Here is a 21,898-nt window from a genome sequence, read left to right as displayed (position 1 = left end):
TATCCATATTTTAATCCCTGAAAGCTGTCAAAGTTACCTTTTATGGCAAAGGGTTATTCAAATAATTGGAGTTAGACTGCAGTTCACAGAAGGCCTCAGACAAGAGGGAGGGTGAGTCCCACTGCAGTCTATCCTCTGGTTGCTCAAGGAGCACCTGATGACTCCTCAGTCACAGCTCAGGGTGTGGCACACAGTTGGGCAAGGTTTTCCAGTAAATGTTTGTCAGGTGAATTAATGAATAGAATGCAGTGACTGTTATTTAGTGGGGGTGTAGAGAGACAGACAGAAAAAGAAGAAAGTTGGGGAGGTCTGAGGAGCCCTAGAAGCTCCCTCAGTTTTAAAGCAAGCTGCCCTATTACCTATGGACAGAGCCGCTCACTTAGTCAACCTCATTCCCTACCCCTCCATGATATTTGGACCTGATCTGATCATATTTACCTTTTTTACTCTCTAAAAGCATGGGATTTTAGGTCAGTCATTCCCACTGATGAAGTTATAAGGCAAATGTATTCTCTACACTGCCCAAGGATTCAAGCAATTTCTACCTCACTGTACCTAAATGCACTTAGTTTTTACTCATTTGTTAGGTGACAAGATTTCTTCTATCTGGAAAGTCCTTTTAGGCAATCAATGGGAGTTAAATATGATCTTGGAAGTATTATTATTATGCTTACTTGAAAATATTCTAGAATCTTGGGGTGCATGGCTTAGTCAGGTGGAGTGTGTGACTTTTGATCTCAGGGTTATGAGTTGAAGCCCCGTTGTTGGGTGCAGAGATTACTTAAAAAGGAGATCTTTAAAAAAAAAAAGAATATTCTAGAATCCTAAATGGCCTTTTCCTTTAATTAGCCCTCATTCTATATGCTCAGCCTGAATTTCCACGTAAATCAGACACTTTTTATTTTCAAAGGCCCTATAGCAATCTACTGCTTTGTCTGATTTTTCTGGGAAAGTACAGATGAATTTGCCAAAATTCTGGATTCAGAGCCACTTAAGTTGCCATTTAATAAAAAAAAATGTGATATATATATATATATATATATATATATATATATATATATAGCTGTGACTGTGATATATATACACACACACACACACACACACATATACCTAGAGTGGAATATTACTCAGCAATCAAAAATGAAATCTGGCCTTTTACGGTCACGTGGTTGGAGGTAGAGTGTATTATGCTAAGTGAAATAAGTCAGACAGAGAAAGACAAATACCATATGATTTCACTCATACATGGAATTTAAGAAAGAAAACAGATGAACACATGGGAAGGGGGAAAAGAGCAAAAGGAGAAAGGGAAACAAACCATAAGAGACTCTAGAAGAAGTTGCCATTTACTAGAACTGTTATGTACCAGAGATGGTTTGAAATAAAAGACACACAAAACAAAGCCCCTTCTACCAGAGGAGTTCTTTTTTAAAAAAATATTTTATTTATTCGAGAGAGAGAGGCAGGCCGGCTCCATGCAGGGAGCCCGATGTGGGACTTGAGCCTGGGACTCCAGGATCACACCCCAAGTTGAAGGCAGGGGCTAAACTGCTGAGCCACTCAGGGATCCTCCGTCAGAGGAGTTCTAAACTAACGAAGGTACAAGCCTCTAGGCAACTAGCAAGTGTGAAATGTGCTGCCTGCTCTACCAACAGTATAAACAAAAACTATACACACACATGAAAATGAATGATTTTAGAGGGAAGAAGTTCTCACGGGGGCTTCCCTTTGAACTGTGTTATGAGAGATGAAGTTTCACGAGTGCCAGGGGGAGAAGTGTAAAAGTAGCCATTACTGATGGCAAGTAAGGTCCCTGAGGAGCTTGGTAGCAAGATGGGTCCTTAGCACTCTTCATTTCTTCTTCTATGTCAGGTGAGGGCATATTTACCTACTCTGTACCCATCTTTGCTACCACATCTCCACCTTCTCACATAACACATAATGCTGCAATCATCAGTATTATTTAACAATACCAAAATCTGGAGGTATACAGGTGAATCAAGTAGACCCTGCCATTGCCCCCAAAGACACACAAGCAGCAAACAAGGACATGTGTGTGCATAATTAAAAATTCAGATGAAGGTTGTAGAGGGATAAAAGCCAAGGGGCAATGAATGATTAGGCAAAGAGTTTACTCTGAGACCTGAAAGCTGAACAGGAACCATCTGTGGAAAGGGTTAGGGAGGAGAGCATTCTAGGTCGAGGAAAAAGCATAACTCACAGGTCTAGACACCTTGGCTCAAGTGATCCAATAGGACAGGCCACTGTGACCTCATGGGTGAAGGCAAAAGGAGGTAAAGGCCAGATACTGTGGGGACTTGTAGGTGTGTTGGAGAGTTGGATCTCATTCTGAGTTGAGAGGAAGCCAATAAAGAGTTTAAGACAGGGAATAATGTGATGTGGTTTATCTTTAGAGTCACTTGGGCCAGTCAGAAAACAACTGTAGTTTTTTACTTGTCTTCTCTATTAGACTCTAATGTCTCACTGCTGGGCACCTACTAAAGGCACCCTATTATCTGGCTGCATGCCCTCACATTGGCCCCTGAAACCTTTTCTCCTTCCCCATAGACTACTCTAAATTGTGAACTGAATCACCTGAGAAACTAGTCTAGAATCCCTCTCCAATGGGGAATAGGCATTTAACCACAGCTTAGAGAGGTACAAAGTAAGTGACTTTCATTGTGATGAGAATTGGACTTATGCAACTCACTTCCCTTTTCTGTACCTCAGCATCCTCGTTTGTAAACGAAGGCATATGACTGGATTAGCATATTCCAAGACATCGTTCTAACTGCAGCTTCCGCCTTGTGATACAAATGAGCTCAAAGGAGCATCACTCTTACTCTTAAAATGAAAAAGCAATAATTTCAAATTCACAACTTTTTTTGGAGCCATCTGAGAGCTGAGGTTGCAGAGCAAACTACTGGCCCAAAATATGAGAGACGGGCATCTGCAGGGATATAGGAAACTCAAACTTCCAAGACTAATACCAAATGATCTAATACATGTCATGATTAGAATCCTAGAAGGAGGGATCCCTGGATGGTGCAGCGGTTTAGCGCCTGCCTTTGGCCCAAGGCGCGATCCTGGAGACCCGGGATCGAATCCCACGTCAGGCTCCCAGTGCATGGAGCCTGCTTCTCCCTCTGCCTGTGACTCTCTCTCTCTCTCTCTCTCTGTGACTATCATAAATAAATAAAAATTAAAAAAAAAAAAAAAGAAAATACCAAAGGAACTTAAAAAAAAAAAAACCCTCCTAGAATTAACAGGTGGTTTTAATAGGTTTCAAGACGATAAGGTCAAGAAACAAAATAAGTTGTATTTCTATATACTAGGGATGAACAAATCGAATTTGAAATAAAAAATAGCATTTATAATAATAGCCAAAAATTATATCCCTAGGTATAAATCTAAGGAAAAAAATTTAGGACCTATATGCTATATTTCATCAGCATGGCTTTTTAATCAGTACTAATCAAAGAAATCAAAGTAGACATAAATATATGAAGCAAGTGTGCTTTTCATGTATTTAAGAACTTAATACTGCTTTATACTACTATTACTTAATATTACTAAGCCAATTCTCCCCATTTTGGAATCAGTTAAGTAACAAGATAACCATATTATTGAATTATAACCCAAAGAGAGAATAATTATCCATAAGCCTATACTGATAGGAATAAATGACCGAATAAATATTAAGGGGACAAATAAGGGCACATGGGTGGCTTAGTGGCTGAGTGTCTGCCTTCAGCTCAGGACATGATCCCAGGGTCCTGCAGGGACCTGCTTCTCCCTCTGCCTATGTCTCTGTCTCTCTCTCCCTCTCTCTGTGTGACTATCATAAATAAATAAAAATTTAAAAAAACATTAAAAAAAATAAAGATTTAAAAAAAAATAAGAGAAATAGTTGCCATTGTCATAGTAAGAGTTCTCTAGCTGAGTAAATATATAAAAATTTATATGTATATATATATATAAATATATATATATATATAATGTCATCCATTTTCATTTGTTTCCATTTACTTTATTATTTCTTCTTTGATATTCTGGTTGACCCTTTCATTATTTAGTAGCATGTTATATAGCCTCCATGTATTTGTGGTCTTTCCAGATTTTTTCTTATGGTTGACTTCTAGTTTCATACCATGTAGTTGAAATAGATGCATGGTATGACTTTGATATTTTTAATTTGTTGAACCTTGTTTTGTGGCCTAACATGTGATCTATTCTGGAGAATATTCCATGTACACTTGAAATGAATGTGTATTTTGCTGTTTTAGGGTAGAATGTTCTGAATATATCTGTTAAATCCATTTGTATAAGTGTATCATTCAAAGTCACTGTCTCCTTACTAATTTTCTGTTCAGAAGATCTGCCCATTAATGTAAGTGGGATGTTCAAGTCCCCTACTATTATTGTATTATTATCAGTTGGTTCCTTTATGTTTGCTATTAACTGTTTGTGCATTTGGGTGCTTATATCTTGGGTGCATAAATAATTACAATTGTTATATCTTCTTGTTGGATTGTTTCCTTTATTATGATATAATGTCCTTTGTCTCTTGTTACAGTGTTTGTTCTAAAGTCTATTTTGTCTGACATAAGTATTGCTACTCCAGCTTTCTTTTGACACCCATTTGCATGATAGATTTTTTTTGATCTCCTCACTTTCAATCTGCAGGTGTCTTTAAGTCTAAAATGAGTCTCTTGTAGGCAGCATATAGATAGGACTTATTTTTTTTTAATCCATTCTGTCACCCTATGTCTTTTGTTTGGAACATTTAGTCTATTTACATCCAAAGTAATTATTGATAGATATGTATTTATTGCCACTTTATTACTTATTTTGTGGCTTTCTTAAGATTTTCTCTGATCCTTTCTTGTAAAAAAGACATATTTTTATAAACACAACATAAAATACCTCAGTACATAAGAATACATATAAATATATGTCCAAAATCTTCATGGAAAAAAATTTTTACTTTAAATGCAAAATTTCAGTTTCAATTTAAAAGTTTCTTGGAAGATATTAAAGGACTTCTGGTTCTGCCAAAGATGGAGCAGCCTCATTGCTCCCACATCCTCCCCCTTACAACTAAATAACTGTAGGCACAAGACAACAAGACAGTAAGTCTCTGAAGAGTGGGAAGAAGAAGGTGGCTGTTTAGGACCTTCTAGACTTAAGGAATGACATGAGTCCACTGGCTTTCTTATTGCTTACATGTATATTGAAGAACCTGTAAACCTAAGCTCACAATAGGCTCAAACAAAAACTGCCCTAATGAAAGGTCTGGGACAAGGGCAGCCTCACAAAAGAATACCTTTTTGGCAACACCTTCCCTGTTCCAGCCAAACACCAATGAAAACCACATTGTCTCATCTCATTCTGGTTTCAGCAGGGTGAGTGCTCAGAGATACTCCACCTGTTCCCAGGAAGCAGGCGATGCTCCAGTTTTCTCATCTGTGGGTATTGCCCCTAGTGGGCAATGTCAGTGACCCCAGCAGAAGGCAGATATCCTGTTCAGTGGAAGCAGGTGGTATTCTGACTCCTTTGCCATCAGAGTGCCAGCAGGGTGCTGAACCTCAATCCCAAACCAATAGCAATCAGACTTAACAAGGCAGAATGAGAAAGAGGTAATTACCACCATGCTTCATCACTACCTCCTATCCCCCAGCAAAGACTCTACCCCAACCCAGCATCACATAGGTGGAAAGGGTGGTGAAAGGCTGGCTTGCTTATCCCTCCTCACGCCTCCCTTCCCATTTCTTCTCTGGTGTCATCACCCCTAAGCTTCCACCCCTCCCTGAAGCAACAGTATGGTATGAGTCAGCCCTCTGCTTCCCCTTCCTGTACAGGCAAAGAGGCAATGTCAGTCAGTGCTCCATTTTTATTGGGCTGTTATTGTCAAGGCCCAGTATGAAGTTTAACATTACACATCCACCATGCCCTCAACTGGGTATTGCCTACTACTAAAGGAAGATTAAATAGGATCCAGAGTGTTATAATATCCAAATGTCTTAGATACAACTGAAAATCACTGGTCTTACCAAGAACCAGGAAAATCCCTACATGAATGAGAAAGGACAATCTACAGATACCAACACCAAAATGAATCAAATGTCAGTTATTTGACAAAATTTTAAAGCAGCCATCATAAAAATGCTTCAATAAGCAATTATGAATTTTCTGGAAACTAATGAAAACAAGAAAACAGGAAAAAATAGGGAATAGTTTTCTTTTTAATGAAAAAGAATCAAATGGAAATTATAGAACTGAAGAATATAATAAGAGAAAGAAAAATATGGGTTGTCGGAGTGGCTCAGTCAGTTGGGTGTCTCCCTTTGGCTCAGGTCATGATCCCAGGGTCCTGGAATTAAGCCCCAAGTTAGGTTCCTTGCTCAGCAGGGAGCCTACTTCTCCCTCCCCTCTGTCTCTGTCTCTCTGTCTCTGTCTCTTTGTCAAATAAATAAAGTCTTTAAAAAAAGAAAAAAATATGCTGGCTAGGCACAGAAGCAGAGGGGAGATGATACAGGATAGATTCAATAAACTTGAAGAAAGATCAATAGAATTTTCCCAGTCTGAACAACAGAGAGAAAAGAGACTGTAGCAATATTAATAGTCTCAGGGATATGTGACATCATAATAGATAAGCTCATGTTTGTATCATCAGAGTCTCATAAGGAGAGGAGAGAGAGTATAACACTGAAAAACTATTTGAAGAAATGATGGCTAAAAATTTCTCAGATATGGCAAAAGATACAAATTTACAAAGACTCAGAAAGCTGAACAAACTCCAAGTAGAATAAATAGAAATAATTCCATGCCAAGAACAGCATAATTGAACTTATGAAGACTAAAGACAAAGAAAAAATCCTGAAAGCAGCCAGAGAGAAATGACATACTCTTGTAGCAAACACATTTTGAATGACAGTTGATTTCGCATCTAAAACTATGGCAGTGGAAGAAAGTGGGTATTTTTTAAGAGCTTACAGGAAATAACTTGCCAACTAAAAATTCTGTACGCAGGGAAAATATCTTTCAATAATGAAGAAAAAATAAGGACACTAGAGAAGACACGTAAGTGGAGAGATATGCTATACTTCTGAATCTTAACAATTGGCCATGCCTGGAGAGCCTTGTTTCATGATCTTTAATGTGATAAATTAGTAATGCTGTGAGCCATCTACCCAACCCTGTGAATTACAGGATTCCAGATGATCACTAAAGATAAGGAATAAATAATTGAGGTGAATGAGAATGAGTGACCCTTCAGCAATGTCTGAGCCTCCTATTTGGAAACCTCTTATTTTTGGTCAATCTATAATTGACCATGTCTTATGAAGTTTCCTTAAAAATTATATATTTTCTACAGAGCCCAGACCAGTTTATACAAATAAGAGGAGACTCACATGACATGAGTGCCATGCTCACTTAAGATTATCTTCTGAGGATAAGGGAAGAGGGAATGAACCATCACTTGCTTCAGCAATTAACCTAATTTAAACGATACACTAAGGGGGAAACTATATTGTTTATGTGTCTTGCATTTATACTTTAAAATTTCTTAAAAATCTAGAAACATCAGGGTGCAGGTGTCCCGGCATTTCAATGCATCTGAATCTTTGGGGTAAATCCCCAACAGTGCAATTAAAAATATTTTTTTATCGCCCTAACGAAAATCTTTTCATTCGCCCCAGGCCAAGGCCCACCTTGTTAAGTGTGCACTCAAGCAGATGTAGTGGGAACAACAAGCCCCTTGTGGCTCCTCAGACATGGGTGCTTACTGTTGCTCTGCAATTCTTCCAGTAATTACTCTCTCATTCTCCACAAGGCTACATCAGACCTTCCTGCCACCCAATTCTCCTGCTCCACATCCTTTACTTGTCTCTTCCAGGTGATCTGATCACCTCCTTAATGGAGACAACATTGTCACTCAAGAGTACCCTCAAATCTTGTCTCCTCCTTTACATTCCCTTAAGTGTCATTCATCTCTTCCTCCTTCCAAGTACAGTTTCAGTCCCATTCCCTTTCTCCTGTGTGTGTTCCCAGTCACACCTTCTCCTGCTGATGTGAGCCCTCCAAACTCCAGTGACAATCTTGTCTTTTCTGTAAGTTCAACTTTCCACTGGCTTTCTCCCAATAGCGCTTAAGCATAATTTTCATTCTCTCATTTAAAGTAAAGTCCTCCTCCCAACTTTTTTTTATTATATATATTATATATATATATTATAATTATATATATATGAAATTAAAGTTCAATTTGCCAACATATAGCATAACACCCAGTGATTATCCCATCAAGTGCCCCACCCAGTGCCTGTCACTCAGTCACCCCACCCCCCACCCACCTCCCCTTCCACTATCCCATGTTCATTTCCCAGAGTTAGGAGTCTCTCATGTTTTGTCACCCTCTCTAATTTTTCCCACTCATTTTCTCTCCTTTCCCCTATAATCCCTTTCACTATTTTTTATATTCCCCGTATGAGTGAAACCATATAATGATTGTTCTTCTCTGATTGACTTACTTCACTCAGCATAATACCCTCCAGTTCCATCCACATCGAAACAAATGGTGGGTATTTGTTGTTTCTAATGGCTGAGTAATATTCCATTTTATATATATATACCACATCTTGGGCAGCCTGAGTGGCTCAGCGGGCCTTCAGCCCAGGGCATGATCCTGGAGACCCGGGATCGAATCCCATGTTGGGCTCCCTGCATGGAGCCTACTTCTCCCTCTACCTGTGTCTCTGCCTCTCTCTCTGTGTCTCTCATGAATAAATAAATCTAAAAAAAAAAAAAAAGAAAGAAAAGTTATATACCACATCTTCTTTATTCATCTTTCAATGGACACTGAGGCTCCTTGTACAGTTTGGCTATTGTGGACATTGCTGCTAGAAACATTAGGGTGCAGGCATCCTGGCTTTTCACTGCATCTGTATCTTTGGGGTAAATCCCCAGTAGTGCAATTGCTGGGTCCTAGAGCAGTTCTATTTTTAACTCTTTGAGGAACTTCCACACTGTTTTCCAGAGTGGCTGCACCAGTTCACATTCCCACCCACAGTGAAGAGGGTTCCCCTTTCTCCACATCCTCTCCAACATTTGTGGTTTCCTGTCTTGTTAATTTTTGCCGTTCTCACTGGTGTGAGGTGGTATCTCATTGTGGTTTTGCGGACCATTTTCTCATGTGCTTATTGGCCATGTCTATGTCTTCTTTGGTGAAATTTCTGTTCTTGTCTTTTATCCATTTCATGTTTGGATTGTTTGTTTCTTTGCTGTTGAGTTTAATAAGTTCTTTATAGATCTTGGAAACTAGCCCTTTATCTGATACGTCATTTGCAAATATCTTCTCCCATTCTGTAGGTTGTCTTTGAGTTTTGTTGACTGTTTCTTTTGCTGTGCAGAGGCTTTTTATCTTGATGAAGTCTCAATAGTTCATTTTTGCTTGTTTCCCTTGCCTTCATACATGTATCTTGCAAGAAGTTGCTGTGACCAAGTTTAAAAAGGATGTTGCCTAGGTCCTCTAGGAATTTGATGGATTCTTGTCTCACATTTAGATCTTTCATCCATTTTGAGTTTACCTTTGTGACTGGTGTAAGAGAATGGTCTAGTTTCATTCTTATGCATGTGGCTGTCCAATTTTCATAGAATCATTTATTGAAGAGACTGCCTTTTTTCCAGTGGATATTCTTTCTTCCTTTGCTGAATATTAGTTGACCATAGAGTTAAGGACCCATTTCTGGGTTCTCTGTTCTGTTCCATTGATCTATGTGTCTGTTTTTGTGCCAGAACCACACTATCTTGATGATCACAGCTTTGTAGTACAACTTGAAATCTGGCTTTGTGATGCCCCTGGCTCTGGTTTTCTTTTTCAATATTCCTCTGTCCTCCCAACTTTCTTGACGTTAGTTCCCTCCAGCTACTCTCCTTTTCTTACCTTATGTGTCACTTTTTAAAAAAGATTTTATTTATTTATGAGAGAGAGAGAGAGAGAGAGAGAGAGAGAGAGAGAGCCCAACAAGGGGAGCAAGAGAGGGAGAGGGAGAAGCAGACTCTCCTCTGAGCAGGACCCTGGGATCATAACCTGATCTGAAGACAGCCACTTAACTGACTGAGTCATCCCTCATGTGTCACTCTTTAATGCAATACCACCTGATCCTGCCCACCATCTATGGGAATTACTCTAATAGATCACCAGTGTGACCTTGCTGGTACTAAATCTAGTGCACATTTTGGTCTTCATTTAACCTGACCACTCAAGAGCACCTGACCTCAACTTCTTTCTTGAAACTCTATTCTTTGGCTTTGAGCCACCATACCCACCTGGGTTTCCTTCTTCTATACCTGCTGCTTCTTCCTCCTTCTCTGGCTCCTCTTCCTCCCTTCCACATCAAGAAACATCAAGAATGTTTCCAGTCATTCACTGATGACCTCCAAACCTTATCACTATCTTAGAGCTATCCATGGAACATCACCACTCATTGTCATAGCCATTTCAAATGATTAAATATCTCTAAAACTGAACTCATGGCTTCCACTGTTCTGTCTCTCTTCTAGTCTCTGTGAAATGGTGCCATTTTGCATCTAGTCAGCCAAGCTAGGAACTCAGGGATCACTCATAACTTGGTACTTTCTCATGCTCAATCCCACACTGTATCACATTCACCTCTCTCCCTCACACTGGTATTTCTACTTTTCAAGCCATCATCATCTTGCTTGGATTACCGCAACAGTCTCATTAGTTTGCCAGCCTCCTCTTTAAATACAGTCCTGTCCATTCCCATAGTACTATCAGACAACCTTTCTAAAATGAAAATCTGATCATCTCAGCTCCTTGCTTAGAGCCTTTGGCAGCTCTCTTATCTGTCCTTTCACTGCCCTGTCTCTCAGGCTCCCTGAAGTGAATTCCATAGGCCAACAACAATGAGCCACTGCACAGCAGAATAGCATTATTCTTTCTGCTTGGGACTTTCCCACCCTTGCTAAATTCTATCCATCACATCAGATATTCTTCCTCCAGGAAGCTGCCCCTGCTTCAAATAGACTTCCTAAGTACACCACAGCACTGTGTTTATTCTTCTTGTAGCAACAGTTAGACTGTATCTTAACTCCCTGTTATCAATTCTGATCCCCCCTTTTGAGTTGGAGGCAAGAACAGCTCAGAAGGCAAAATTTTTGCCCCCAGTATCATGTTCATACATAAATTACATGACACAAATGATTTTGCAGATATTGAGATTAATAATCAGTTAAAATTAAGATAAAGAGATTACCCTGGATTACTTTGGCAAGCCCAAAGTAGTCATATGCTTCAAAGCAGAAGAGGAAGGCAGTGAGCTGGGGCAGAAGTCAGAAAGATTCCAAATGTGGCAAAGCTTGGGCACTCCTTCACTGGCTCTGAGCTATAGGGGGTTATGTGCAAGATGTAGCTATGGTAAAGAATTCTATGAATCGGGAAAAAATTGTGAATGTGAGATATATGTATATTTTTGAGATTGAGAGGAAATTTTCTGGCACACCCTCACATCAAACTGAACCCGTGCTCTGTTGTAGCCTGGCAGTCCAATATAGTGCTCTTAGTAGCTAACATCTGTCCTATCACCTAAACCTGGCTCCACCAGGAGTGTGTTTGTGTGAGCTGCAGAACCCTTCTGCCTTAGTACATAAAAAGGAGCAGCTTCAGTCTGCAGCTTTTTATTGTTTATCATTTCCCTGTGTTTCACACACTCCTTCTTGTCATGGGTGTGTTCTGGCTCCCCATGAGGCCTTGAAGCATCTGCCCAATCAGAGTCCTATCCACTCCACCTGAGAATCCAGGTCTCTCTCTTCTCTCTGACCAACTCATCAATCTCAGTGCTCAGCACTCAGTGCTGCCATCTCATGAACTCTCCCAGACCCAAATCCACAATCTTGTATTCCTTCCTTCATTTTTCATTCTTTCATTGGCCATCTTGTGTTAAGTCTCTGTTCCATGCCAGGCTCTGGGCTTGGCACAAGGGACATACAGACAAATACAGGGTTGACTCACTCCTCCACCATTAGTTTCCTGATCTGGGAAAGTGATAATTTTCTTTCATCCTGGGCCGATACCCGTGGAAGGCCTCCTTCCCAGGCCTGCAGTAGGACTTGAAAAAGTGCATGTTTACTTGCAGCACACTGCGCTGTGCTCGAATGGGCTTTAGCTCCAGTGGCCCTGCTGCACAGGACTTGGCTACATGTATGTCTTATATTCATATCCAGGACTGTATTCAAAAGATCTGTCCATGCTCCTGGCCCACCCAGGGCTCTTATCTGGGGGCATAATAGCATTTTTATGTTCATGGTACAGGAGAAAAATGTGGATAATATGAAACAACCATACTACAAACAAAATGCAGTTTTTCCTATTTACATATTTAAATATTAATCTTAGCATGCACATGTATAGCCCTCTATTCTGCCTGGACTTCTATATTTCTTCTGGCATGTTTACTGTACAGTTAATATAAAGGTTCATTTAGTTACTTAAACATAAAAAAAATACAGCTAAAATAGGTCCATTGTACTTGACAGCATGCAAGCTTTGCATTCATTAACTCATTTGTTCTTCACAATTTGTGTACTATTATGACAATTTTGAATTAGTAGCAGCATGGTGTCTCAGAAAAATTAAAAGATCCTGTTGTTAGAAAGAACTACCACTTAGCCTTATGTCTGTGGGTAAAGGTATCAGACTTGCCTGAACTTCAGTTTCCTTATCGGTAAGATTTAAGGAAAAAAATGCTATATCATGTATGTATGTTTGTGCTCAAATGAAAAAGTAGGTGTAAAATGCCCAGCAAATAGTAGATATTCAACAAATACTGGGTCTTTTCCTCTTTAATTTTAAAACTAACACAACTGAAGCTAGGGAAAAATTAAACAATGTGGCAGTGTTTATGCCTCCTGCTTCTGGGTGGAGTGACCTTCACACCTGCTCACACTGACCTGCTGCCTTCCAGGTCCCATACATCCATACTGGAAAGCAAGATCTTCTGTGGCAGGAGGCTAACATTCCTAGACTCACAGTTAGCAGCTTCGGCTCACTTAGTAACCGGCTATCACTTATGCAAACACTGCGTGTCTTTTGTTTCATAGAAGCAAATGGTATATGCATTTTCCTGCGTGTGCTGTGGTTTTAAAAACAGAGCCATGTTCGGTGATGGGCTGGAAGTGCACTGTCAGAAATATTTTCATCCGGTAGCATTAGAGGATGGGAGCTAGCATTTCTAGAGCTCACTGTGTCTTATATTCTTCCTTTCATTGAAATTCTATAGGAACTACATTCCTCCCCTAGCCTGGTGATCAGGGCCAACAGGCTAATGCTAATTCATTCCTACCAAATGATAGAAATTTTACCTGTGCTATCTTATTCAATTTTCATCACCCTAGAGGATGATTGCCACTATTTCCATGCAGACTTAAATTCCACTGAACCAGTGGCCAGTCCCTGGCATGAGTGGCCGGCCACCAGTATGGGTCCATATGGAGCTGGGGACCGTTCATTCTGGCTGCTGTTGATGCAGACATCTACCCTCATTGTCTCTGGTCTGTAACTTGGACTTCAGAGGCTCGTACCCTTTTACCCTGAGGCCTGAGTTCTCTTTGTTTGCCAAATGTACCTTCATTTGGTAAGTGATAGTTCGTTCTAAAATATAATAAATGTGGGAACTCCTGGGTGGCTCAGTTGGCTAAGTGCCTGCTTTTGGCTCAGGTCATGATTCCAGGGTCATGGGATTGAGCCTGATGTCAGGTTCCCTGCTCCCTCAAGGAGCCTGCTTTTCTCTCTCCCTCTGCTGTTCCCCCTGCTTGTGCTCTCTCTCTCTCTCAAATAAATGTATAAATGAATAAATAAGTAAAGTATTTTAAAAATATCATTAATGTGGTGGCTAATTTTATGTGTCAGCTTGACTGGGCTAAGGAATTCCCAGATAACTAGTGAGACATTATTTATAGACGTATCTATGAAGGTGTCTCTGGAAGAGATTATTAGCATTTAAATGGGAAGACTAAGGAAAGAAGACTGGCCTCACCAATGCTAGTGGGTATCATCCAATCTGTTGGGGACCCAAATAGAACAAAAAAGTGGAGGAAGGGAGGATTCACTCTCTTTGGTAGAGCTGAGACATCCACCTTCTCCTGCCCTTGGGGATCAGTGCTCCCTGCTCTCAGTTATTTGGAACCAGGCCAAGACTTACACCATCAGCCCTCCAATTCTTTGAACTTTAGACTCAAGCTGAATTATACTACTGGCTCCCTTGGTTCTCCATCTTGCAGATGGTAGATCATGGGACTTCTCAGCCTCCATAACCACAGAAGCCAATTCCTATAATAAATCTCCTCTTATATACATCTCTATATATTCTATTGATTCTCCTTCTATGGAGAACACACACACAGTTAATATAGTAAAATATGAAAATTGCCAGTACTGGTGAAGGCAGTATAACAGGAAGAAAAAAAAGTTCCAAGCTCTGAAATGTTTACTGTGGGTCAGTTAACCATCCTTCCTGAGCCTCATATTTGCCATCTGCAAAATGAGATAGCTATTCTCACCTCATACTGTTGTAAGGGTTAAATTAGGTACCTGAAATATAGTATGTGCTCAATGAACAGCAGTTGCCTTCCCATATACACACGCCATCCCTGCATAGTTAAGTATTGTAATGTTCCTGAGTCACTGCTGCTAGAAGAATGGTTTCTGCTTGGACTACAACAAATAAGAAACTCTCCCTGTCCACTTTACATAAAATCTCTCCTACTTGCCAGCACAAATGGCTCTGTACACACAAGGGATTATAAGACTGCTATTTCAAGTGTTCCAGAAAAAGAGAAAGAACAAAAGGTCATTTGTTAACATATATATGAGGTACTATATTTTTATAATGTTTTAGATTAATAACAAATCAAAAAAGACTTTATAAAAACCAAACCCTAGGGGCACCTGGGTGGCTCAATTGGCTAAGCAACTGCAAGTCATGGTCACAGGGTCCTGGGATGGAGCCGACATCGGGCTCCCTGCTCATCGAGGAGTCTGGCTCTCCCTGTGCCCCTCCCCATCGCCTGTACTCTCTCTCTCTCTCTTTAAAATAGATAAATAAAATCTTAAAAAAAAAACAAACCCTAGAATACTAGTCTTTTTAACAAATGGTACTAGAACTATAATCATATGCAAAAATGCAAAATAAAAAAACCCTCTACCTTATACCATACATACAATTAATTCAATATAGATCATATACCTAAGTGTTAGAACTAACCCATAACACTCTTGAAAATCTTTATGATCTTGGATTAAAAAGCTTGTACAACATGCAAAAGAAGTGAAAATCAAACTTTGCTCAAATTTAAAAATTTTACTGCTTAAAAGTCACTGTTAAAAAAATGGAAAGGTAAGTCACAGACTGGAAGGAAATCTTTGAAAAATATACATCTGACCAGCACTATATCCAAACTATATAAAGCACCCTTATAGCCCAGTAGTAAGACAAACAACCCAATAAAAAAAATGGGCAAAAAATATGAACACACACTTCACCAAGAAGATTAGGCAGATGGCAAATGAACTCATGAAACAGTGCCCAACATTCTTAGTCCTTAAGGAAATGTAAATTAAAACCACAGCTCTCACATACTGGGATGGGAGTATAAAACAGTATAGCCCCTGGGAAAGAGCTTGGTAGTGTCTTATAAAGTTACACACTTGCCATGAGATTGGTGGTTCTACTCTTATATTTTATTTTTTAAGATTGTATTTATTTACGAAAGAGAGAGAGAGAGAGAGAAGGGGTATAAGCATGCAGAGGGCAAGAGATAAGCAGGTTCCTCACTGAGCAGGGAGCAGGACGGCAGGGCTCAATCCCAGGACCCTGAGATCGTGACCTGAGCTGAAGGCAGACACTTAACAAACTGAACCACCCAGGCACTCCTCTACTCTTATGTTTTTACTGAAAAAAAGTGAAGCACATGTTCACACAAAGATTTTTAAGCAAATGCTCCAATAGATGTATTCATAATTCATAATATTCAAGCTGTCAACCATACAAATGTCCACTAACTGGTGCATAATCACACAGTGACATCATGGAACACTACATAGCCACAATAAGGGAATGGACTTCTCACACTCAGAACAACATGGTTGAATCTCAAAAGCATTCTACTAAGTGAATGAAGCCCAACACCAAAGGCCACCTAAGCTACCATTTCATTTACGTGAGACTCTAGAAGAAAAGGACACCTGAAGTAGCAGGAAACACACCCATGTTTCTTGGGGTCATGGGAAGGGGATTTACTAGGTAGGGGCAGAGGGGAACATTTTCAGGGAATAGAAATGTTCTATATGATGATTGTATAATGATTGTAGCGATAATTATGCAATTGAACACATTTGACAAAACTCATCAAATTACACTTAAAAGTGGTGAATTCTATTATATACAAATTATACCTCAATAAAGCTAGTTTTAGAAATCCATATTGTGATCTCTAGGTTGGCCAGAAAAAGAATCACAAAGGAAGCTAATGGAGGGGGAAGATACCTTAAACAACTGCATACATAGAGATTGAGGTTAATCTGCCCAAAAGGTTGTGAATTGGCTAACCTGACACCATGCAACAGGGGGGCCATGCAGGGAGCCACAGAATAGGACCTTTGAAGAAGCAAAAATTGTTAAGGATGAAATTGTTAAAGGATTGTCACCAGTTTTTCCTCTCCAGAAGAGAGTGTTTTTTCTCCTAAAAATTAGAAAGGCAATAGATGGTTCATTGTGCAAACAAAGCAATGAACCAGAAGGATATGAATGACAATAGAATCTCCTCTCCATCCCAGGACTCCCAGCCCTGGCCTCAGAAGTGCCCTCTGGTGCCCTCTGGGGGCATGACCACGCCCCTCATATTGTCCTCCTGGTTCCCCTACAGATAGTTCCTCAGTGGTTCTTTAATGAAAAAGGACTGAAAGCCACACCTAGATTTAGTTTGCAATTCAGGGGTTCAGATTTCATTAAACAGATTTCCTCATAAAATCTCAAATCTCACTTCTGCAGGGATATCTGGAGTGCATAAGCCCTGCCTGACCACTATCCATGTAGAAATCAAGCAACTGTTCTGGGTGGGCAGTGGGTAAAATAAAGAGCAGGAATAAGCATGTAGATAATACCATTACAGTGATTTCTGTGTAACTAAGTTAAAGTTCAGTTTAGTTTAATAAATAGCTTTTACAGAAAACAATCACATCCATAGCAAATTGACACGTATACCCAGTTTGTAACACGCAGTTTAAAATTCTGAAAATATATCCAATGATCAAGTATACTTATACAGGATCTGTTTGCGCCCTGCCATGACCTCAATGGGTTGTGGGCTGGCACATCCTTCATACCCAGGCACAGCAGGGCATGGCAGGGCAGGCTGAACAGTAACAGGACCATCTAAACTCTGAATTTACTCTCCCGTCCAAATCTCATCAAAAAGTCTCTTCCTAGACACAAGAGTGGTCTCCCTTCTTAGAAGCACATGTGGCCCTCCTTACCTCTTAGGTCCAGCTGTCCTGGAACACAAGTACACCAAGGTGTGGCCTTCTCCAACAGAGTGCCTTCTGCAGAGAACTGGGGAACATGCCTGGACTGGGCAGGGAGGGAGGCTTTGTGAAGTTTGGAGAGTGCCTCTGGGTATTTGCAACACCAACACGTGCTTTACTGAGCCCATTCTGGTTGGGCTGATTCACCAGGTGGGGCCACGACACCTGACAGATAAAAAAATGGAAGCACCGGCTTTCCTTCCTGAACTCCACCCTCTGGCTCCACAGGACTGAGTCCTGGAGGAAAAGCAGGGAGGAGATTATGTCTCCCCACCCTGCTGAGGCTACACCGACTGGCACGGGAGACAGTGCGGCTCAGCCCAACTCAGCACTTGAGCTCCTGAGGCCATGCTCTGTTTCTAGCACTGTGCCAGACTGGAAGACCAGCCCCCACAGAACAGAAGAGAGACAAAGGTAGCACAAGATGAATTAAAAAAACAGTGCAGGACAGTTTATAACCAGATAGAATATATCCATTCTCCATAATTCAAAAATTTATTCAAACATTTATTTGTTGGATCTTTATGCCAGATTCTATGCTAGGTAATAAAGATATGAAAATAAGAGACTCTGTGCTGACCCTTCGGGAGGTCAGACAAAAGTTGAAGCAAATAAGAAGGCAGAAAATTATAAGGCCAAGTGATGAGTACTAGATTACTGAATGTGAAAGTTTGGTGGGACCTCCCAGGTAAATATGCCAAGGCAGACAGGAGAAGCTTCCTAGAGAAAGAATGCGTGAGCTAAGCTGGAAACAGGAGTAGAAGTTCAGCAGGTAGAAAGAGGGGATGAAACTGAGTCATTTAGCACAGTTGGAACAGTTACTGGAATGGCCAGAAAGAGTGATAAGGTTCAACTTTATTAGGCAGGAGCCAGGATGCAAAGGGTTATATACACTATGCTCAGGGCTCTGGCCTTAATCTACAAGACACAGCCTTTAAATAAGAAAGTAAATCAACATATTTCTGGGTGAAAAACATCCACTTTGGGAGCCATGTAGAACATAGACATTAAGACACTGAGAATGAAGGCAAGGGGTATAGCACCTATGGGTCTCAGAGGCAGACCTGGCAGCTGCAGAACACCTCCTGAGGAGATGGGCCCTGGGTGGGCTGTGAATGCAGGCAACTGCACAGGCTGCGCAAGGAGGGTAGAAGTCTGGGAGAGGAATCTGTGGAGAGATGTGCATTGCAGGGTAGGGGTGACCTGACTGCTGGAATGGGATTTGTCCTGGCTCTAGTCCTCAATCTGCCACCAAGAGCTGGTGCTACTGGGCAAAGTTTAGAGGTATTTAGCTTCAATTTTCTTCTGAGATGAATGGTATAGAAGAGGCCATAGTTCATGGCCTGGAGCACAGGATTGGTAAAGCCTAAAAGAGTGATTTGCTTAATAACATGCAGCTAATAGGGCAAAAGTTGTTCGTAAACACAACTGTTCATTGACCCACTATATCCCAATGACTTTATTCCTGTGCCCCATCCACTCACTCCTCCCACACCCATATAGGGGTCAGATGCCAAGGCAGTGCCCAGTGAATGCCTGCTGGGTGACAGCCTCCTGTCATAGAGTACTGGAGTCGCCTATAGGGAGCCACTCACCAGATCATTCACACCAACATCCTCTCAGAAATGCTTTCCCAGTAACAGGGTTGGCCAGGCCTCCTGTGTAAGAGTCATCATCGCATCCTAGTGAGGCAGTTCTTGGGCTCCCCCATCCACTAGCATGGGCCCAGGTTGTCACTCAAACCAGCATTAGTTTCATGTGTCTTGTAGATTAAGGCCAGCGTTAGCATTAGCAGGAAACCCACCAGAATGCCAAAATCAAGAAAGGAAGACCTAACTCTCAGAGTGAGAAGTCCTGAGGCCGATCTTGCTACTTCTCCTTCTTCCTTCTTTGTCCATCCAAAAAGCTTTTCACCCCAAAGACTCATTTCTCCTTATAAATCCCAAGTCCTCCTAGGTCTTACTGACTTGTTAGATTTAGCAGGTCCACACCTATTGCATAGAACAGAGAAGCAACCAAGAAAGATCCATTCACTCATGTGAGATGCCTGATTATTGGCAGCTCCCAAAGAGCAATTTTGAATAGAAATGAGTAAAAAAGTCTTGTGAAAGAGGCACTGCCAAGGATTTAGGGGCTTTCTTCACTGATGCTATAATTTTAGCATGAGTCATATCTTAGCATGCATCAGGAAGGGTCAGGGTTTTCTCTGTCTTAATCACATCTGTATCTCTAACACATAGAACTCTGTCTTACACACAGAAGATGTTAAAAATATATATTTGAATGAACGAATGCATGAATAGAATGATTCAGGCTGTTTCACTTACATACATCACACCAACTGCAATTTAAACTCAAGTTTTATATCTTATTCTATAAAAAATTAAAGATAGGGCAATGAAATAAAACTCATTCAGGACCTATTTACTATCTTTCATCACTTAGGTGCTTCTGATAAATTAGGCTCCTCTCAAGGGAAAGCTAAGGTCAGGAGACCTACTTGGTCAGTGCGGCAAAGCATCTGACCCTGGCTCTGCCCCAGATGCTATACCTTTCCTGCTGAGGCTCAAGAGCCACTAGAGCCAAGAATGAGCACCCTAAAGAAATATGATTTCAAATAAGTTTTGTCACATTTACAGGTAATCATCTTTATATATCTAGAAAAGGAATTGGCAAACTGCAGTCCATAAGTCAAATCAGTTTGCTACTTGTTTCTGTAAATAAGGTTTTAATTAGGGACACCTGGGTGGCTAACTTGGTTAAGCATCCAACTCTCAGTTTTGACTCAGGTCACGATCTCACGAACCTGAGATTGAGCCCTGTGTTTCGGCTCTGTGCTCCGCATGGAGTTTGCCTGAGATTCTCTCCCTCTCCCTCTGCCCCTCCACTCTCTTTCCCTCTAAAATAAATAAATAAGGTCTTTAAAAATAAGATTTTATTAGAACACAGCCTTACTCACCCATTTATGTGTTGCTTAGGGCAGCCTTAGGCTCTGTTATGGACAGTATTGTGTCCTCCTACCAAATTCATATGTTGAAGCCCTCAAATCCCCAAAGTATTATGAGGTAGAACCTTTAAGGAGTTAGTTAAGGTTAAAGAAGGTCATAAGGTGGCATCTGTCTGATAGCACTGATGTCCTTATAAGAAGAAGTCTCTCCCTCTCTGCACACATATGAGGACCACATGAGGACACAGCAAGTAGGTAGCCATTTGCAAGCTAGGAAGAGTTCTCATCAGAAACCATCCCTGATGGCATGCTGATCTTGGACTTCTGGGTTCCAAAATTGTGTGGAAATATTGGAACCTAGAAGTTTCTCTCTGATATTTTCTTGTTTTTGGCAGCCCTATCAGACTACTACAGGCTATAGAGACTAACACAGGCTACAATGCTAGAGCTGAGTAGATGTGAAATAGACCATACAGTCAACAAAGTCTAATTTGCTTATTATTTTCCTCTTTATAGAAAAAGTTTGCCAAGCTCCAATCTAGATGCTCATAACCAGTTATTAATAAATGTTTAAGAAATAGTGCTCAAGTTAGTTTGTTTTAATTGTATTATTTTAGTTATTAATTAATTCACTTCTACAGTTGTATTTGCATCCCGGCTATGTGCCCAGAACACTGAATAATGCAATCACAATATATTTACTAAGTCTTGTCCTAAGTACTATAGTCATAGGGATGCTTCAGACACAGTCCCTGCCCTCAGGGAGCTCACAGTGAATCACGGAAATACAGGTCTTAGCTCCATAAAACGTATTCCATGCTCAATGACACCATCTCTATTGTATAATTTTCGGGGAGGCTCCACTGGGCAGACACTCCTCTCTGTCTTGGAGCAATTTCTCAGAGTTTCAACTTCTAGCTAAAGGTAGATGATAGAAAAGGAATTAATGGACCTTGAGACAAGTGTCTTGGTGCTTTTTTCTCTATGATAGGCATAATGATTCTTCACAGCTGGGTCCTGAGGACCAAAGGAGACAACAAATGCAAAGTGCCTGAAGCTAAAACAAGTATGTTTCCTATGTTCAAAGAAACAGAGACAAGTACACACAGGAAACAGGAAACTAGATATTAACTTATAGAAATCAAAACCTTTTAAAACTAAACTAAAATAAAAGGATTAAAAACTTAACAGCTTTAACAGCGAATTAGATACAGCTAAAAGAGAATTAGTGAATCACAGGATGGGACAAAAGAAATTTGCAAAATGGCACAGAGGACAGAAAGGATGAAAGTTATGGAAGAGAGGTTAGGAGACATGAGGAATAAAGTGTGGAAGTGCACCAAGTTTAC

General features: G+C 40.5%; 1 pseudogene; it reads right to left on the bottom strand.

The window, feature by feature from the left end:
• LOC121482100 overlaps positions 1-21,898 on the bottom strand; it is a 31,506-nt pseudogene that overhangs the window by 956 nt on the left and 8,652 nt on the right.

Source organism: Vulpes lagopus, chromosome 24 (genome assembly GCF_018345385.1).
Source record: "Vulpes lagopus strain Blue_001 chromosome 24, ASM1834538v1, whole genome shotgun sequence".
Lineage (NCBI taxonomy): Eukaryota > Metazoa > Chordata > Mammalia > Carnivora > Canidae > Vulpes > Vulpes lagopus.
This window is presented reverse-complemented; position numbering and strand designations above follow the sequence as displayed.